Source organism: Hyperolius riggenbachi, chromosome 7 (genome assembly GCF_040937935.1).
Source record: "Hyperolius riggenbachi isolate aHypRig1 chromosome 7, aHypRig1.pri, whole genome shotgun sequence".
NCBI lineage: Eukaryota > Metazoa > Chordata > Amphibia > Anura > Hyperoliidae > Hyperolius > Hyperolius riggenbachi.
The window spans coordinates 143,414,496-143,433,742 of record NC_090652.1 but is presented as its reverse complement, the minus strand read 5'-3'; the positions used below and the strand labels follow the sequence as shown (position 1 = coordinate 143,433,742).

General features: G+C 39.1%; 1 protein-coding gene across 1 annotated transcript in view; it reads right to left on the bottom strand.

Annotated features, from left to right (window-relative positions):
- SHISA9 (shisa family member 9) overlaps positions 1 to 19,247 on the bottom strand; it is a 628,900-nt gene that overhangs the window by 331,249 nt on the left and 278,404 nt on the right. The window lies entirely within an intron of this gene.

Below are 19,247 nucleotides of genomic sequence, written 5' to 3'. Positions count from 1 at the left end.
TAATTACAAAACTAAATAAGGTAAATAACACAAAAATCAAGTAAATCATAACATGTATTTAAATTCTTGATTTTATTTGTATTCTAAAACAAAAGACTGCCATGTCTATTATGCTAAGAAAAAAATGTAACAGATTTTACTTTACTTACTATGGTGACATGCTAGTATCTTAAAGCCCCCTCTGCAGTTGCGCTGTCACCCCAATCAATTTACATACCACTGCTGTTCATACGCTGTCTCTTGCCACAAGTGCTGATGCTGTAATTACAGTGTATCTCTCACTGTAACTACTGTATCTCGGAGCCCCGGCAAAGCATCTTTGAAGCTCCCGTTGGGACTCCCCATTGGTCCACTGTCTGGACCAATGAAAATGGTCCAACAGTGGACCATTGAGGAGCCCTGGCCAGAGCACAGGACAGAAAGATAATATAGAAAAAATGCACCCTGTATGTATTAGAGAGTTTAGTCTGTATCTAGTGCTTCCCCCTTCCTCCCCATATAACTCCCTTGGTGATATAGGGCTTCACCTCCAGTATAACTTCCCTAGTGGTCTAGAGTGGGCCAAACAAAATGCAAAGTGGGGATTGGGAAACAGCTATGCAGAACATATTTGGCCCTTGGGCCAAAGTTTGACATGTATGCTGTAAACTGTGTCCTGCTTTTCTCTGTTATCCAACCAAGTTTACTATTTTTAAAGAAGCATTTTTTCTTTTGAAAAGATGCAGTGATGCTGAGAATGTCATATTAAGTATAGAAATATACAGTCTCTAATTATGATGTAATTATAATGTCTTTGACAAGAACTAGGACAGAAATTACTTATGCGCTTTTTCAAAGGAATAACTTTATTATGTATTTTTTTACATTATTTGAAAAAGATAAAAGATGTTTGTTATGCACTCCAGATGACTGAGTTTGTTCCAAATTTCTCTCCCATTCTTGCAATGTCAAGAAGAGATAGATTCTCTCCAAAGGTGGAACAGACAACAACAAAATCTGTCAGAGGCTGTACTCTTATAACCCTACATCAAAAACAAATGTTTTGCTGGAATTCTAGTTTAAACTGTTGGTGTACTTAATCTGATTTTAAAGAGAAAAGGAGTGAAAAAAAACTAAAAGGACTGGAGTGAAAATAAACAAATAGAATTTTTAATTCTCTGTTTACCACTAAAGTAAATGAAACTCAGAACTGAGTCTCATATTTATATATTCCATTTAAAGGCTTCATTTTAGGATTCTTCATTCTGAACAGCAGCTGACAAATCTTTTTTTTCTGATTGAAAAAACAAAAACAAAAAGAAGTAATGACCGTTTGAACTTTCCAGCACTTAAACTTCATTATCGACCTGATCTCACTATTTCTCAGCTTTTTTGGCTTCTATTTACTTCTCAGGAAACCAAACTGAATTCAGGCTAGTACTATATGAACTTCAGGTACGCTCTAAGCATGCATAAAATATGCCTATATGGTCACTTTGTAGCTCTTTAGTTGATTAACTGATACTTCAATATATACCTTATGTGTCAACTTACCCTGGGATTATATTGAGAATTAGTGATCCAGCCAAACCACTGATTGCAGTATAGTAGATAATATTAACCCTTAGGGCCCGTTCAGACTGCACGCGTTTCCAGCCGCGTTTTGGAAATGCGTGCAGGAGGCCGACACGCACGACATCAGACAGTGCATAGAGTGCACTGTCTGATGTTCACACTGCATGCGTTCCGGACCTGTGCGGTCCGGGAACGCATGCTGCACGCAGATTTTGTCATAACGCGTGGCTGTCCCATTCACTTTTTAGTGATGGGATCAGCCACGCAACGCACACAAACGCGGATGGCGTGCGTTCGTACGCTTTACGGTCTGCACGCGTTCCGCACGCATGGCCATCCGCATTTGTGATCTGAATGGGCCCTTAGACAAAAGCTACACACCAGCGGCATTTATGTTTGTATTGTGTTTATTATATGTCTTATCCAAATCTACATGTGCTAAAGTCCACATTAGTCAGTAGGATTGTTACTGAGGTACTGATACATTTGAGATGATTGAGAAGTTAATGCTAATTATGATACATTACTATACTACTTATGAAAATCTATTGTAAAATGGACTGATCAAACCTTGCAGTAAAAGTATTTCACTGGTCCATATTCAAGTTGCATAGCTTTGCAGTAACATTTGCAAATTTCTGCATATGTTTAGAATTATTTGCACACTTAATAATTATTATAATAATAATTACAATATTAGTATAGCGCTTTATTCCTGTCTGACTAAAATCACTTGTGAGACAGCCACTACAGCGCACTCAGTAGGCAGTAGCAGTGTTAGGAAATCTTGCCCAAGAACTCCTACTGAAGAGGTACTGGCTTACTAAATAGCATCCATCCATCATTTCAAGTAAAGTAGGAAGTTGGCATTGAACCAAACCTTCGTACTTAATGCCTTTTAAATGTCCATAGCACGGGAGTATGGAGACACAAAAATGCCTATTGATGTCCTCTGTAGGTGGAAGTAGTTTTGTGTTTAAAAGCTTTTAGACATCCGTGGCGTATGGATGCGAAAACAAAGAACAACTATAGAGGTAGGTGGCAGCCTAATGCTAGGTACACACTATGAGATTTTATGGCAGATTTATTGTCAGATCGATTATTTCCAACATGTCCGATCTGATTTCTGATTTATTTTTTGATCGATTTCTGATAGAGGTCACCGGAAAACAGACGGAAATCAATCGAAATCTGACTGAAAATCTCATAGTGTGTATCTAGCATAAGGGAAAATTAAGTAGGAGCAACAAGACTCAATTCAAAACCAGCAATAATTACTGAGGTCGCATTAAAGATATGTATATTTTACTGGTAATTATGCACATCTTAAAAAAATGCTGCCAGGAGGAATTATGGGAGTATAGCAAATGTCTGCATGTATCACAGTTCCAAGATTTCAAAGGACCAACCACGATATGTCACAGTGTAGATTGTTTCCTCAAATGCGGTTAAAGTGGACCTGAACTCTTGCACAGGACAGAAGGAAAACATAGAGAAATGAACCCTGTATGTATTTAGAGAGTTCAGCCTGTCTAATTCCCCCTCATCTGTATCTAACCGCAAGTTGTAATTTGATCTATTCCTATGTCAGCTGACTGCCACGGCAGATAAGCTCATTTGAAAGCACAGGATGTTAACAGTATGTCTGCTTCCATGAAAGCAGTAAGTAGAAACACTGCAGATTTATTGTGGGATTTGTATCAACTGTAACAAAGAAATGTTTTTCTTTAACCACTTGAGGACTGCAGGGCTAAACCCCCCTAGTGACCAGGCCATTTTTAGCAAAATTGGCCACTGCAGCTTTAAGGCCAAGCTGCAGGGCCGCACAACTCAGCACAGAAGTGATTCCCCCCCCCCACCCTTTTCTCCCCACCAACAGAGCTCTCTGTTGGTGGGGTCTGATCGCTCCCCCATGTTTATTTTTTTAAATAAATATTATTGTTTGTTTTTTTTCTTTAAAAACCCCTGTTTCTTTAATTTTTTTTCCCTCCCTCCCTCCCTCCCCACAGCCAGCCAATTATGGCGATCGGCTGTCATAGGCATCTGCCTATGAGAGCCGATCGCTCTCTTGTCCCCCATGGGGACAGCCGTGTCACACGGCTGTCCCCAGTGCAGCGCTGCTGCTCATCGCAGCGCTGCACCTAGTAAATAGACGGCGTGATCGCCGTCTAATAGTCTCCCGAGCGGCAATAGCCGCTCGGAGACTGAAGGCGGGGCGGAGCTCCGCCCTCCGAGCATGAGATGCGTGGTTTTATTTTATATTTAAACATTAACAAAGTAAATAAATGTTTTATTGTCTCTGCTCAATGGCAGTCTATTAACCAGTTCACCCCCAAGGGTTTTTATCCTAACGGACCAGAGCAATTTTCAGTTGTCAGTGCTCCTCCCTTTTATTCCCTAATAACTTTATTACTACTTATCACAATAAAATGATCTATACCTCGTTTTTTCCGCCACCAATTAGGCTTTCTGTGGATAGTACATTTTGCTAAGAATTTTTTTATTCTAAATGCATTTTAATGAGAAAAACTGAGCAATAATGATTTTTTCTTTTTTTTCTGTTTTCAGTCATTATAGTTTTAAAATTAAACATTCTCCTGTGGATAAACAAACACATTTTATTTGCCCAGTTGTCCCGATTATTAAACTTAAATTAAATTATGTCCCTATCACAATGTATGACGACAGTATATTATTTTGAAATATAAGTGTTATTTTTCTGTTCTGTTTTTTTTTTCTGGCCATAATTACAAGCCCCTATGTAATAAATTAAAATTAATTTCCCCCTATAAAATATAGAATAAAAAAGCTGAGTCCCTAAGGCAACTATTTATTTTTTTAAGCTGATTTTTTTTTACAAGTGTTTTTTTTTGGGGGGGGGGGGGGGGGGGGGAGGGAGGGATGGAAGTGTAATTTTATGAATGATGTGTATATACTTGAAAATTTATGTATTTTGTAGGTGTAATATACTTTTTGGCCACAAGATGGCGCTAGTGAACACGTTATAGGAAGTGTTCACTTTTTTTTTTTACTACACTTTATTTAATTGTTACATTTTCTGTTTTTGTGAATGGACGTAGCCGCTGTTCGTGGTCACGTCCATTCATTCCAGGCACTGCGATTGGGTAGAGGACCGTTCGGTCTTCTTCCCCAATCACCCAGCACGGGATCCCGACGGAAACAGCGGCGGGAGCGGCGCGCACACGGCGGACCTGCATAATGCATACGGAACCAAAACGTTTAATTACATTATACTTTTTCTTTCCAGATTTTTTGCATCCTGTGAAGCATGGTAACCAATGATTCAGAAAGGAAACCCCACCCTAATCAGAATACAGAAGAATGTCCAGAGAGACTGCGACCAGCCTCTGAATTGAGCTCCTGTGCAGTGATGTCTGCTATGATGGCCCAGGGATATTAGTAGCAAACCATAATAAGAATTAGATAAGTGATATTGTTCAGTAAACAATATCAGTAAAAAAGACTGGAGAACAAGCCTGCTGAGTACTTGTATGAAGAGGTACTTGCAAAGTGTTCCTAAGTACACTTCTAAATACACTGAAAATCGCGGCATGCAAATTATCTACGCATCTGGACAAATAATAAACATGTCTTATAAAATCCGTATTCATATTTTGTTTTTGTTTAGTTTGCATTTTTACAGTTTTGGATAGTGTGATAAGCTTGGGCCCTGGAACTTCATCACACTATATTTGACACTCCTGGCAACATCTACTTTTTTCAGCACTCCTCCTTACCCATCACCCTATTCCAAAGGCTACTTGGTGATGTAATGTTTCCCCAAGTCAAAAGATTTCAGACCTTCCCCGAACCACAATCCTGGTTTCAATTGAGAAGTAACGCCTTTATTGTTTAAAATCGATTAGATGAATGGAAGAATCGGCACTAGTTGCTGATGGCACATTGGGTGGGGGTTGGTGGTTAGTTAAATGTGCCTCCGGATGGTTAGAGTCACCAAATCGACAAGAAAAGCAAAAAGAATCCGGGCACCATCAACTGCAGTTACCACACTATATTGCATCCCCACACAGAGACAGATACAGGTGTAAAGGGCTGGTCTAGGGAAGACCAGCCTTTACACCTGTATCTGTCTACGTGCTTTTCTTGTCGCCTTTATTGTTTAACTAATTGGTTACATTGAGTGGAAATAGAGCTCATGTGTACTATGTGCGATATACTGCACCACACCGCACATAAAATGAATGAGCCCTAAACCATTCTTACTACAAACCCCTTATATGAAAAAAGGTCTCAAGTGGATCAGCTAGTCCTAAATTAAATTTCACATCAAATTTTCTTCTAACAGAAATTCTCATAATTTTGCAAAATCTGCTAATTAGTATGCAGCCAAAAAGGCCACATTTTGCCTCTAAACTCAAGAAGACAAGTTACCATAATGTAACACAAAAAAGATTCGTCAGCCAGCGATTTTATATCACCCCCTTGTTGGCTTTCTCCGTAAATGCAGACATAACTAAGAAAAAAACTAAAGTTTTGCCCAGTATTTGTATTTAACATTATTTACTAAACTTTATTCTCATTAACCACAATGCCCATCACTATCTGCTACAACTGCCTTTGACTAATGCTTAGCAATGTTTACTATCAATGTTTAATTCTGCAGATACTTGCCTATAGCAGCTTAGTCAAATTAAAAGTGAGGTTATTTTAGACAGAAATGAATGTCCAAGTAAGAGTTATTCACATAATAATAATCTGTACCCTGGCCTGCATTACACATTAGGGATAAGACACCAGTGCTAATAATGATGGCACAAAGCAATTAGCTTAGTTCCCAGAGAAGAGCAACAGACAAGTCAGATTCCTCTCCAGGGGACAAACTAGTTCATAGAAGCAAAATGATAGGAGAATAAAAGTAACTTCACACTATTTAAATGACGCCTGGACCATTGCCCAGACTTTGCATTGGCTAGAGTCCACAGAAGGGAGACTTGGGGTTGTACGAACACTGCTGTCACATAAGGTAACCCAGTGCTAAAGAAATAAGAGTAGATAAGCAGTGTTACAGTTACATGCAGAATAAGAGGTAAAGTAGGAAATACAATTTATAAACAGATTGTACAGACACTGTAGCATTTTTGACAGAAAAATAAATGTCACTTAGCAGATCTACAGTATAAAACACTCATATTGAACACTCTAAGGCCAAAATGAAATTTCAATTTTGTAGTGGGTAATAACACATTCATAAGGAGTTTGCAAGCAGGAGAAAGTTTCAAAACCTTGAAGTGGATCTAAAGTGATGTTAAAAACTTTTTAATAACAGCAAGGTTGCTTTCCTATTGTCTTTCCTACATCCTCCTTCTGTGTCCCCCCGCATTTCCCTGTCCCTCAATGTCATCCACTGGCTCTCACACTAAAGCACAGTTATGTTTTTCAAACATCTTACTCAACACCTCTGCTGTGGATTATACCATCAGATTGTCAATATCAGTTAACTACAATATTAGCAATCATGCACTTTTTGCTAATGACCAAAATTCGCCCTTTTATAAAGACATCATTATAAAATTGGAAGCCATATTGTAAAAAGAATGAAAACAGAACACTGGCATTTTCTTCAATCTTTTTATGGAACCCTTAGTTTAAAAAGGATGTTAAGAAAGCAGCTTTACCATCATTTGGAAATTTTAATGATTTGTTCTCTCCTTGTTGTTTTTCTCTCCTTGTTGACTTTCTTGTCATATGCAATACATGCATTTTAAATTAGGCAGTTCTGAACAAAGAGATAAATCTCTTGACATCACACAATTATTTTTCCCTGCATAGCCCAAGTCTTAGGCCACATTCACACTTGCAAAACGCTAGCGCTTTTGCTAGCGTTTTGCTCAGGTGATTTTTGGCGATTAACGCAAAACAAATCGCTATTCACACTTGTCGATTTTTTTGTGTTCGCGTTTAGCGCTTCTATAGCACTAAATGCGATCGCCGGTAAATCACTTGAAAATGGTGCAGGCTACACGCTTGCGTTTGTCGATTTGCTTTAATCGCTGGTGATTAATGCAAATCGCCCAAGTGAGAACAGGTCCATAGGGTATTATTGCACTGGTGCTTTAAAAAGCTCTAGCGCTTGAGCGTTTTGCCGAAATTGCTGGCAAAACGCTCTAGTGTGAATGGGCCCTTCAAGTGGATCAAGACTTCTGTAACAAAAACCACCTTTAGGGAGTAGAGAAGATACTCACCTCCTCAGGAAGTCTTCTACTGTTTTTTCTCTTCATTACTTTCCAGTTTCCTTCTTCCTAGTTCCAATGTGACAATGCTGAAGATCTTCCAGCTTCATCTATCAAGATGGTCACCACTGGCCTTTCCTTTCTAGCGGTCAACACTATGAGATGGCAAGAGGAGTGGCTCTGGCTGACAGGGCTATTTTCTACTTAACATTCCCAGAACGGGAAGTAGCAGGGAGGACAACCATTTAAGGATAAAGAGGGAAGGGGAATGTGGGTGCAAACCAAGAGCACAACAGTAGGCAGGTGGGGAAGAAAAATCTGACCCCACTTGGGTCAAAAAGTCGCTCTCTGCAATTGCGGACAAAAGAACAAAGGCATTCACCCTCCATATGCGGTGGTATGATTATGTATGTGGTTCAGTGGAGCCAAAGTGAAATAAACTCAAAGGTGTGGTAAAGAACTTTATTTTATTGATCCAAATAAACAAAACTCTCATAGATTGCAATGCGTTTCTCAGGACTAGGTTCTTGCTTCTTCAGTCATATGAAAGAGAGTAAAAACTCCAATGAGCTGTGGTGGAACAAAGCATTGCAATCAATGAGAGCTGTGCTTATTTGGAACAATAAAATTAAATTTCTTAAATACATTGTTTTGTTTCACTCAAGAGGAGATACGTTTATCTTTACTTCCTCTATTTTCAAACTGTTTTAAATAATTGTATTGCACTTTGGCCGAGTACATAAACATTGAAGGATGGAGACCGTTGTGGAAGGAAAGGAGAACTGCAAAATTAAGATCAGGAAGAGATGTATGGAGTTGCACTTAATACTGACTGTGCTGTGAGGAAACATGATCAGCTGACCTGCCAATAGAAACAATGTGGAGAAGCATATTACCATTATGTAAACAGCACATTTAAACTATTTTTTTTATTTAGAAATGCCTTGAGGATTGTCTATCTGTTTATCTGAAAACTATCTTAGAAAGGACTTCTAGTGATCAAAAAAGAGGCACATCTACCATAGCAAGCATATCCTATCTAGTGAAGAAAGTGTCAAGTTTACTTCACCCAAATTCAGGTTATCACAGAAAAGGTAGAAACGAGAAAAAAAAATAACACTTGCTCCTGTACCCCAGGAAAATGCTTAGCATTAGCCACTTTCCAAAGCAGAGAAAAAGACTGAAACAGAATTTTGGTCCCATGTAATTCCCTTTTATAATTATACATATGACAGGATTTCAGCATGTGTGCTTTACTTTTATGAATTTGTTAAGAAATATGTATTAATTCCCTGAGTCTGCAAGGAGCTTGAAAGTATAACATCCTGTGAAATTAGTGGTCTAAACCTGAATGATGAACTATGAATAAGCGTGTCAGAGTGCTAACATACCCTGACTATCCTCCATTTATAACATTTTCCAATACATTTTCAGGACTGCCTTTGACATTTTAAATGTGCTATCTTCATTTTTACTTCATGTTTGTAAAACAGAAGGAGGTCTGTACAACCGGAATTGGGAGCTGTGTGCAGAAATTTCTAAAGTGTAGCTCCACTTAAAAAATGAATCTAATATGGATCATTGCTACTGTATGGTTGCACTAACTCACTGGCTCCAGCCTGCTGATCACCTGACATCTAACGGATAAACAGTAACCAGCACAACTGTCATCTTCGTGTTTACCATTTATCTGCATCAGTGTTTTACTTCAGCTTACATCAGTGTTTTACTTCAGCTTACATCTGGAAATATGCCTGAAGAAGGGGACTAGATCCCAGAAAGCTTGCATCATTTAACTCTATTAGTTAGCCATTAAAAGGTATGATTTTTTACAAAACTCTTTTTTTCTACCTATATAATTTGTTTGGCTAACACGGTACAGAAACGTTTTTGCTACTATAATCATTGCTACAAAAGACACCTCTTTAATTGAATGCTATTAGAGCATGAGTGTGCCTATAATGGTAATATATTAACCCTTTAACAGCCAACAGGCTTGCAAGTGCTCCAGGCCAGTTTATTTAAAGAGTAACTGTTAGTCCCCAAAGTGAAATTTAAATCTCTACAGCAATGTTTTATTTAGTATTAAAGTGATCCAAAAAGCCAATGCAGAACTTAAAAATCAATATAATTTTGTTACTATGTAGCCTTTTGCCCAAGCTAAGGACGCAAAGCCGCATATCAGATACTGATGAGCATGCAGAGCATGCCTATGTCTGCCCGACCCCCCTCTCCCCCCCAGGACCAGGTGCCGATATATTCGCACCACAAACAGCTGACCGCTCTGACACGGAGAGAGAGCGGCAGCACTTCCAGCGCAGCCACGCAGAGCAGCCGCTGCCGAGTCACATGTGAGACATGTGAGAGAGATGCACGGTGGCGGCTGCTCTGCCGTGGCTGCGCTGGAAGTGCTGCCGCTCTCTCTCCCTGTCAGAGCGGTCAGCTGTTTGTGGTGCGAATAGATCGGCACCTGGTCCTGGGGAGGAGAGGGGGGTCGGGCAGACATAGGCATGCTCTGCATGCTCATCAGTATCTGATATGCGGCTTTGCGTCCTTAGCTTGGGCAAAAGGCTACATAGTAACAAAATTATATTGATTTTTAAGTTCTGCATTGGCTTTTTGGATCACTTTAATACTAAATAAAACATTGCTGTAGAGATTTAAATTTCACTTTGGGGGCTAACAGTTACTCTTTAAGCACATTTTTTTTATTCTTTATTTGTTACATTTCCTAACTAATACTTAGTACTGCTGTAATGTGTATTTATGGTCACTTGTCACTAGGGAGCAGTGTGAGGCAATGACAGATGACTTCTGCTTTCAATTTCTATATTTTCTGCCAGCAGCGAGAGAAATCAAAGCATTCCAAGAATTTACAGCACAATGAGTTCTGAAAACTGAGGTCAAAAGCAGTGCACTCATCTCAAACAAGATTATTCCTTTGAAGCTGCTAATGGGTTAAACCAGGCCAAAACTGCTTCCTGATCAATAATGTAGTTATAAAGCATGACTTATTTTGCTTACCTGAAGAGATATGAGAACCCCGAAGTTTTTGTTCACAAATACTTTATACAGTGTATACAATGGGTACATCACAAACTAGTTCTAATTTATGCTGTATATACTCTCCAGCTTTTGGCTACTTCTCTCTGTAAAGCCATCACTGCTGCTTATTTCTGTGTAAAGGCTGCACTCACATATCTGTGAACCGTGGTGAGTTGTGATCAATGCTCTCTGCACATCACTTCCTGATCCTGTCTGTAACAAGAAAGCAGGATAGGCATTCAAAGGGCCCAATGGCCCACATCCTATTAACCTATTTTCCTGAGCTTTCTCTAATAAGATGTTTTCAAACCTTAGGAATAAAATAACTTTCATAAATAGATAATACAATTAAAGAAATAAAGTAAATAAAAATAACTCCCATCAAGCAAGAAATTACTCAAGTTGATAACTTTTCAGCACTTCAGCAATTGATAAAGTACTAAAAAGTAACATTTTTTTTTGTATATTTACAGTTGCTGAAGTGCTGAAAAGATGAAAAATTATCTACTAAGAAAAAGCTCAGGAGAAAAGTAAATTGAATAAGGATCAATAAGTTATCAAGAAAATATTCTCATATTCTCACCTTTGATATATATAACATACACACACACAGTCGACGATACCCCCTTTTCCATCAGAAATCTTTACTTTTTCTCAAATAGAGCATCAGGGGGGTCTATATGGCTGAAATTGTTGTGAAAACCCTCCCACACTGTACTGTCATGACCATGGTCCTGACACTTCATTGCATAACCTCGTTGCATTGTGGTAATTGGGAAATAATAGCTGTTTCCAACTGCCAAGCAATCCTTTTTGGGAATGTTTGTTTACTGAGAGTTCAAACTCGGGGTGAGAGGCGCCCAGTGTGGACAGCGAGATGTTAACTTAACCAGTATAAGATACTAGGAATAAAATAAAATGACTTTCCTACCTTAATGGAGAAGACTCAATTTCAAATGCAAAAGCAAATTTATTTATTAAGCACTAGGACAACGTGTTTCACGGCTCACCGACGATTTGTCAGGTCATATAAGTGCCTTAAAACAAGATCGTATAACAAATCCAGGCCCTTATTGGTAGAAAAAAGCAATTAAATACATGGAACAATGTACAAATATGTAAGCAATGTTCTTAAATAAATATAACATTAATCAAATCATAACATAAACAGACATAATATAACATAGATTCTTAAATACAATAAATTAAATAAAATTAATCATGTTAGGGCCATAAAAATATCATAAAATGAATAATAGCAACAACAAAAAAAAAACAATACATTACAACAGTAGCCTTAAAAATAGGGGTCAAATTCTCCAAATATTGGAGAATGCATATACAATACATCAAGCTTCACCCCTAATTGGATCGTATATACTGTATATCCAGGTCAGGTGGAGACAAGACTGGGAAGGGGAAACCTCCCAATAATCCCACATGTATGTGGGGAGGTTTCACCATCCCAGTCTTTTCTCCATCTGGATATATTTGATCCAATTAGGGGTGAAGCTTGATACATTATACTGTATATGGATTCTCCAATATTTTAGGAGTTAGCCCCCATTTTTTAAGGCTACTGTTGCCACTTTAAGGCTACTTTTGTAATGTTTTGATTTGTTGCCATTATTCATTTTATGATATTGTCATGGCCCTAACATGATTAATTTTAGTTTCATTGACATTAGGAATCTATGTTATATATATTTTTATATCTATTTATGTTGATGATTTGATTTATGTTATATTTATTTAAGAGCATTGCTTACATATTTGTATATTGTTCCATGTATTTGATTGCTTTTAGGGCGTTAATTTGTGTTTTTTATCTTGTTTTAAGGCACTTACTTGACCTGATGAAGCTGCAGTGAGCTGAGAAATGCATTGTTTTAGTGCTAAATAAATAATAAATTTGCTTTTCCATTTGAAATTGAGTCTTCTCCATTAACCACTTGAGGACCCACCCTTTACCCCCCCTTAAGGACCAGCGCTGGTTTGATTGATCTGTGCTGGGTGGGCTCTGCAGCCCCCAGCACAGATCAGGGTGCAGGCAGGGAGATCAGATTGCCCCCCTTTTTTCCCCCCTATGGGGATGATGTGCTGGGGGGGTCTGATCTCTCCTGCCTGCTGTGGGTGGCGGGGGGGGGGCACCTCAAAGCCCCCCTCCGCGGCGACATTCTCCCCCCTCCCTCTCCTACCTGCTCCCCCGGAAGATCTGGGCTGCACAGGACGCTATCCGTCCTGTGCAGCCAGTGACAGGACGTCCCCTGTCACATGGCGGCGATCCCCGGCCGCTGATTGGCCGGGGATCGCCGATCTGCCTTACGGCGCTGCTGCGCAGCAGCGCCGTACAAATGTAAACAAAGCGGATTATTTCCGCTTGTGTTTACATCTAGCCTGCGAGCCGCCATCGGCGGCCCGCAGGCTATTCACGGAGCCCCCCGCCGTGATTTGACAGGAAGCAGCCGCTCGTACGAGCGGCTGCTTCCTGATTAATTAGGCTGCAGCTGGCGACGCAGTACTGCGTCGCTGGTCCTGCAGCTGCCACTTTGCCGACGCACGTTATGAGTGTGCGGTCGGCAAGTGGTTAAGGTAGGAGAGTTATTTGATTTGATTCTTGGTATGTTGTCAAAAGTTGGGTAAACACTGACTAAATAATTCATAAATGAATATTTAAAAAAATAAGCAATTTTATTAATTACATTATTTTCACTACCATTCCTCTTTAACCACTTCACCACTGAGAGGTTTTACCCCTGAGCACCAGAGCAATTTTCACCTTTCAGCGCTCCTTCCATTCATTCGTCTCATTCAACTTTATCATTACTTATCACAATGAAATGAACTATATCTTGTTTTTTCCGCCACCAATTAGGCTTACTTTAGGTGGGACATTATGCCAAGAATTATTTTATTCTAAATGTGTTTTAATGGGAAAATAGGAAAAATGTGGGAAAAAATTAATTATTTTTCAGTTTTCAGCAATTATAGTTTTTAAATAATGCATGCTACTGTAATTAAAACCCATGAAATTTATTTGCCCTTTTGTCCCGGTTATAAAACCGTTTAAATTATGTCCCTATCACAGTGTTTGGTGCCAATATTTTATTTGGAAATAAAGGTGCATTTTTTTCAGTTTTGCGTCCATCCCTAATTACAAGCCCATAGTTTATAAAGTAACAGTGTTGTACCCTCCTGACATAAATATTTAAAAAGTTCAGTCCCTAAGGTAACTATTTATGTATTTTTTTAATTGTAAATTTTTTAATTTTTTTTTAATTACAAAAAAAAAAAAATGGGGAGTGTGGGAGGTAATGAGTTAATTTTTTGTGTATAAGTAATTCATTTGTATGTGAAAAATGTTTAGGGTGTAGTTTTACTATTTGGCCACAAGATGGCAACAGTAACTTTTTGTTTAATGCAACCTCCAAGCGTCCTTCTGGACACTTGGAGGAAGTACTAGGAGGCTGGGTAAGTTTTTTTTTCACAATGATCGCGCTGCTTAGCGGAAAAGCAGCGGATCATTGCGGGGGCTTAGATCAACGAACGAGAATGGATTTTCCCGTTCATTGATCTCCGGGCGAGCGTCGGGCGGCGTGTTTACCCGCGGGAGTGCGTGCTAGAGCGAGTGGGAGCGCGGGCAGCGGCGGGAGTGCGGAAAGTACGGATTTCTCCGTCCCTGGGGGTTAAAGGATGAAAAAAGGGACGGAGAAATTCGTACGGGCGGGGGTAAAGTGGTTAAGCTACAGGGCTTTGTGTGGGTCCCAGAAACAAAAATAAAGTAAAATATTTGTAATCAAGACACATGTAACAAGCATAACCCCCCAACATCTTAAACTCCTTTCCCCCAAAAAATCCTGAAGATGGACCTTAGATATGACCTTCTGACAGTCATTATTTGTGCTACTATACAGGACTACACAACATAAAAGGGTTTCAGCTAAGACAGAATCCTAAGAGATAATTTTCATCTTCTGTTTAAACTACATTTTCAACATTTTACAATTGAAAAAGTACCCAAAAGTAGCTGAAATAGTACTATCAAATTTATTTTGAGTATTTTCTTGCTTGCTGGTGGCTTACAAGGTATTTTATGACAAGTTGTGAATATATCACCTAGGGGATAACTCTGGTGAAAAAGTAAATTGCATATGGACCAATGTGCACTGCAGGGCCTATAACAAATGACTTTTTGCACGGTGGCGTAGTGGTTAGCTCTCTCGCCTTGCGGTGCTGGGTCCCAGGTTTGAATCCCAGCCAGGGCACTATCTGCAAAGAGTTTGTATGTTCTCTCCGTGTCTGCGTGGGTTTCCTCCGGGCACTCCGGTTTCCTCCCACATTCCAAAAACATACGGATAAGTTAATTGGCTCCCCCTAAAATTGGCCCTAGACTACAGTACTTACACTACATAATATAGACATATGGCAATGGTAGGTATTAGATTTTGAGCTCCTTTGAGGGACAGTTAGTGACAAGATATATATATATATACATTGTACAGTGCTGTGTAATATGTCGGCGCTATATAAATACTAAATAATAATAATAATAATAATAATAATAAGTAAAGCAGCTTTCACAAAAAAAAGAAACTGATGTGTAAAGAAACAAATGGAAAAGGGTAAAATGTATACTAAATCGGTACTATTATACACATACATTCAGTGCATACACACACATACATATAGCACATATATACACCCCCCACACACACACACACACACAAACATACATACATACATACAGTACATAAACAGACGCGCACACACACGCGCACACACTCACGTACACAACACACACACACAAAACACACGCACACACTCAGAGCAAAGAAAGCTCCCAGTTACCTATTGGTAGAATTTCAATTAAAATTTTCCAGTGAAAATAAATACTTTTGTTCAGTTTTCAAGTTATTGTGCTCCTAAAATTACCTTTGAAAAGAATTACTGAAGAAAGCTTAACAACTTTTTGGATGTATCTTCACTCACAAGAAACAGAAGGTGGTGCCAAGAGAAATCAGCATGATTTGGTAATTCAAATATCAAAAGAAAGAAATCAATGTAGAAATGAATGCACCGATGCCCAAAGGAGCATTCAAACAAATAGCAACAAAAACATGGAAGTAGAGACCTTGCTGACAAAGTATTGTAGTGTGTACAAGAAAACAACCAATTTCATCATTACCATGACGTGGCACGGGGTGATTAGTGTCAGGTGTAATAGTGGGCCCTCCATGGTCTAAGCTACACACTGGTTTGCCGCTGGGATTAATCACACAGATGGCTCAGTGCTCCAGCTGTGTGAAGCTTATTTCATCTACATTTTGCTATGGACTCAACCTCCCCCCTCCTCCCAATAATCAATAATGTATGGTATTTCAGATTAAAGGGGAACTTCAGCCTAAACAAATATACTGTCATTAAGTTACATTAGTTATGTTAATTAATATAGATAGGTAATATAATTACCCACCCTGTTTTAAAAGAACAGGCAAATGTTTGTGATTTCATGGGGGCAGCCATCTTTTTCATGGGGCAACCATCTTTTTGGTTGAAAGGAGGTGACAGGGAGCATGTCCTGATCACCCCTCCCAGCAGCGCACTAGACTTCAAATCTCAATTTAAAAATTAAACAGAAAAAAAATTGTACCAAAATAGCAGAATGAGAACAACAACATCAGAAATCCCATCATGCTTTGCACAGCATCAGGGGAAAAAAGCCCGGGCAGTTTTCTTTTGTGCAGCTAAAAATGAGGCTTAAGTAAGAAAAACTAAGTTCTGATGCTGTGAAACTGTTAAAGAAACACCAAGCCTTTTCAGTCCTGCTGAGAAGATTTTTAGTCTGGAGCTTCACTTTAAATTGGATTTCTTCCTTCCACACCTTTTTAAAACAAGACACATTTAAGTCTATGCTATATTAACTTTAGCTAGGTGACTGTGAATGTTTTAGACATATTGCAGTAAAGTAACAATCACAACAGTTCTGCATCCTGGATAGTATATTTACACTCACTTTTCCAACATTTAAACAGGGCTGGAAGGGCACTCAAGATACATTCCACCCCCTGCAACAGAGACCTTGGGTCATGTCTCAGTATTTATTTATTTTTTGACAGGAAATGAAGCTATTTTAAAAGTTCATCAATATATTCAGGTCTTTTCCTTCCTAATACTAACAGCTGCAATTCATCCCTCCAAGCAGCAGATGGAGCAAAGGTACAAGCTGTGAAACCGCATTCCGAGAGCTGTAAGGTTGAAGATACTTCTTAGAATCCCTCAGTATGCTTGACCCCAGATGCTCCCGATGCAGGGTCTTTCTAAAAAAAAACGTTTTTACATGTCCCCATCGGTACCCTTACATACTATTCATACTGTTCATAGCAAATTAAATGATTAAAGCTTGTTTGTACAAAGATTGAACCACACAACAGTATACATTACCAGCAACTACCAGCGCTGGGTCGCATCTGCTCTTCTCTCCTCAGCACAGCTCCTGGGTGTTCAGTCATGTGACATGCAGGTACACCCAGAACAGAAGCCATACTGAGCTATGTGGCTGCAAACCAGTGGTGCTGTGAAGAGTGCAGAGCAAATATGAGTCAGCACTGAAAGAAGAAGATGATGCAGTTTTTCTTCCCATTAGAAAAAGATGGTGGCAGCCTAGTATTTTGTGTTTTATAGATTGCACGCCTCCTTCTGGTCTGTCTGCTGCCGAGTCCCAGCGGTTTCTGCACACCGATTGCGACCACAAGATTGCATGGTCTATGTGCTGAAACCAATTGGAAGGCATTGTGCGGTCTGGCCACTAGGAGGCATGTGACAGTGGGCAGCCTGGTGGCGTAGTGGTTAGCGCTCTCGCTTTGCAACACTGGGTCCCCGGTTTGAATCCCAGCCAGGTCAACATCTGCAAGGAGTTTGCATGTTCTCCCTATATCTGCTTGGGTTTTCTCTGGGTACTCCGGTTTCCTCCCACATCCCCAAACCATACAGATAAGTTAATTGGCTTCCTACTAAAATTGGCCCTAGACTATGATGCACACACTACATGATACATACATAGACATATAACTATGGTAGAGATTCGATTGTAAACTCCTCTGAGGGACAGTTACGGTAAGTGACAAGACAATAAATATATATACTGTATATATACTCTGTACAACGCTGCGTAAGATGTCGGTGCTTATAAAAAACCTGTAGGATACCTGTAGGTAAATATCACACCCTCTTGTAAACTGATATGTATAGTATTTATATATTGTATTTCACTTGTTTTTATAAGTTTGCTTGGGAGGAAGCTTTAAAAAACCTTGCTTTGCTTTAATCATACTATGGTGGTTTTATTTGGGGTCTCTGTAGAATAAGCCTGATAGTAAAGAAGAAAATACAGCAGTTTCCTGTTTATGCCACATCTCTTTGGTCCTATTTTGTATCTCCTTATAGTTGTTCTTAACAATGAAGAATGCATCCGTATCACGGCTTATGCTAGTTTGGGGAGATTTTCATTTGGGTCAGAAAATATGTACTTGAATAGTTACCATGACAACCTTAAACATTTGCAGAAGGTATTTCCTCAGTCAGAGCCTAGCAAAACATCAAACACTGAGAAAATAGAAATGTATCTCAGCGATAAATTCAGATATATGGAACTATTTAACCCGGCTGGAAGAAGAAAATCTCACATTAACTTTTAATATGTGAAATAAGATAAACACTGGGTTGTTGAGCTGTCATACATGTAGTGCTCAGTGTATGTGTAAAAATAACCATGCAAATGTACAAAAATAAAGCAAGCCTGTCGGGTTTTCAGGAGTACATAAACCTATGTTACTACATAAAGAATGTATATTTATATTGGAAAAATGCTACATCAACCCCACATTGCTCCCTGATCAATACTGTAAATATAGTTAATTACTGATTTTGCCCACTTAAGGGCCTGTACACACTGCTGCGCTTGCGCTGTGTTTTTAAAAACGCATGCGTTTTTAAAATCGCAAGGTCTTTTGAAAAAGAATGAAAATCGTGATGACTTGTACACACTGGTGCGATGCGTTTTTAGAAAAACGCAATCGCAGTGCCTGCTGCGCTTTTTTAAGCACAGCGCTTGAAAAACGCATTAAAAACACATGCGCTTGCGTTTTTACCTGCGTTTTTCAGACGTCAGTATCCCAGAAGACTCTGAAATTTCCTGATTCCTGTTGAAATGTAAACTAGAAAAAAAACAAAGGATTCTTTAGCCAATCAGCAATTACAAGAAAAACGCAAACGCATCAAAAATGCATACGGTGCGTTTTTAAAACTACATGCACTTGCGATTTTGCTTGCGTTTTTCAGTGTGTACAGGCCCTAAGACATCTGAGAATCCCTTGGTGGGTACACCTGGATTTTACACCTGTAGATTTGGTACCAGCGGACCATTTTAAGAATATTGGC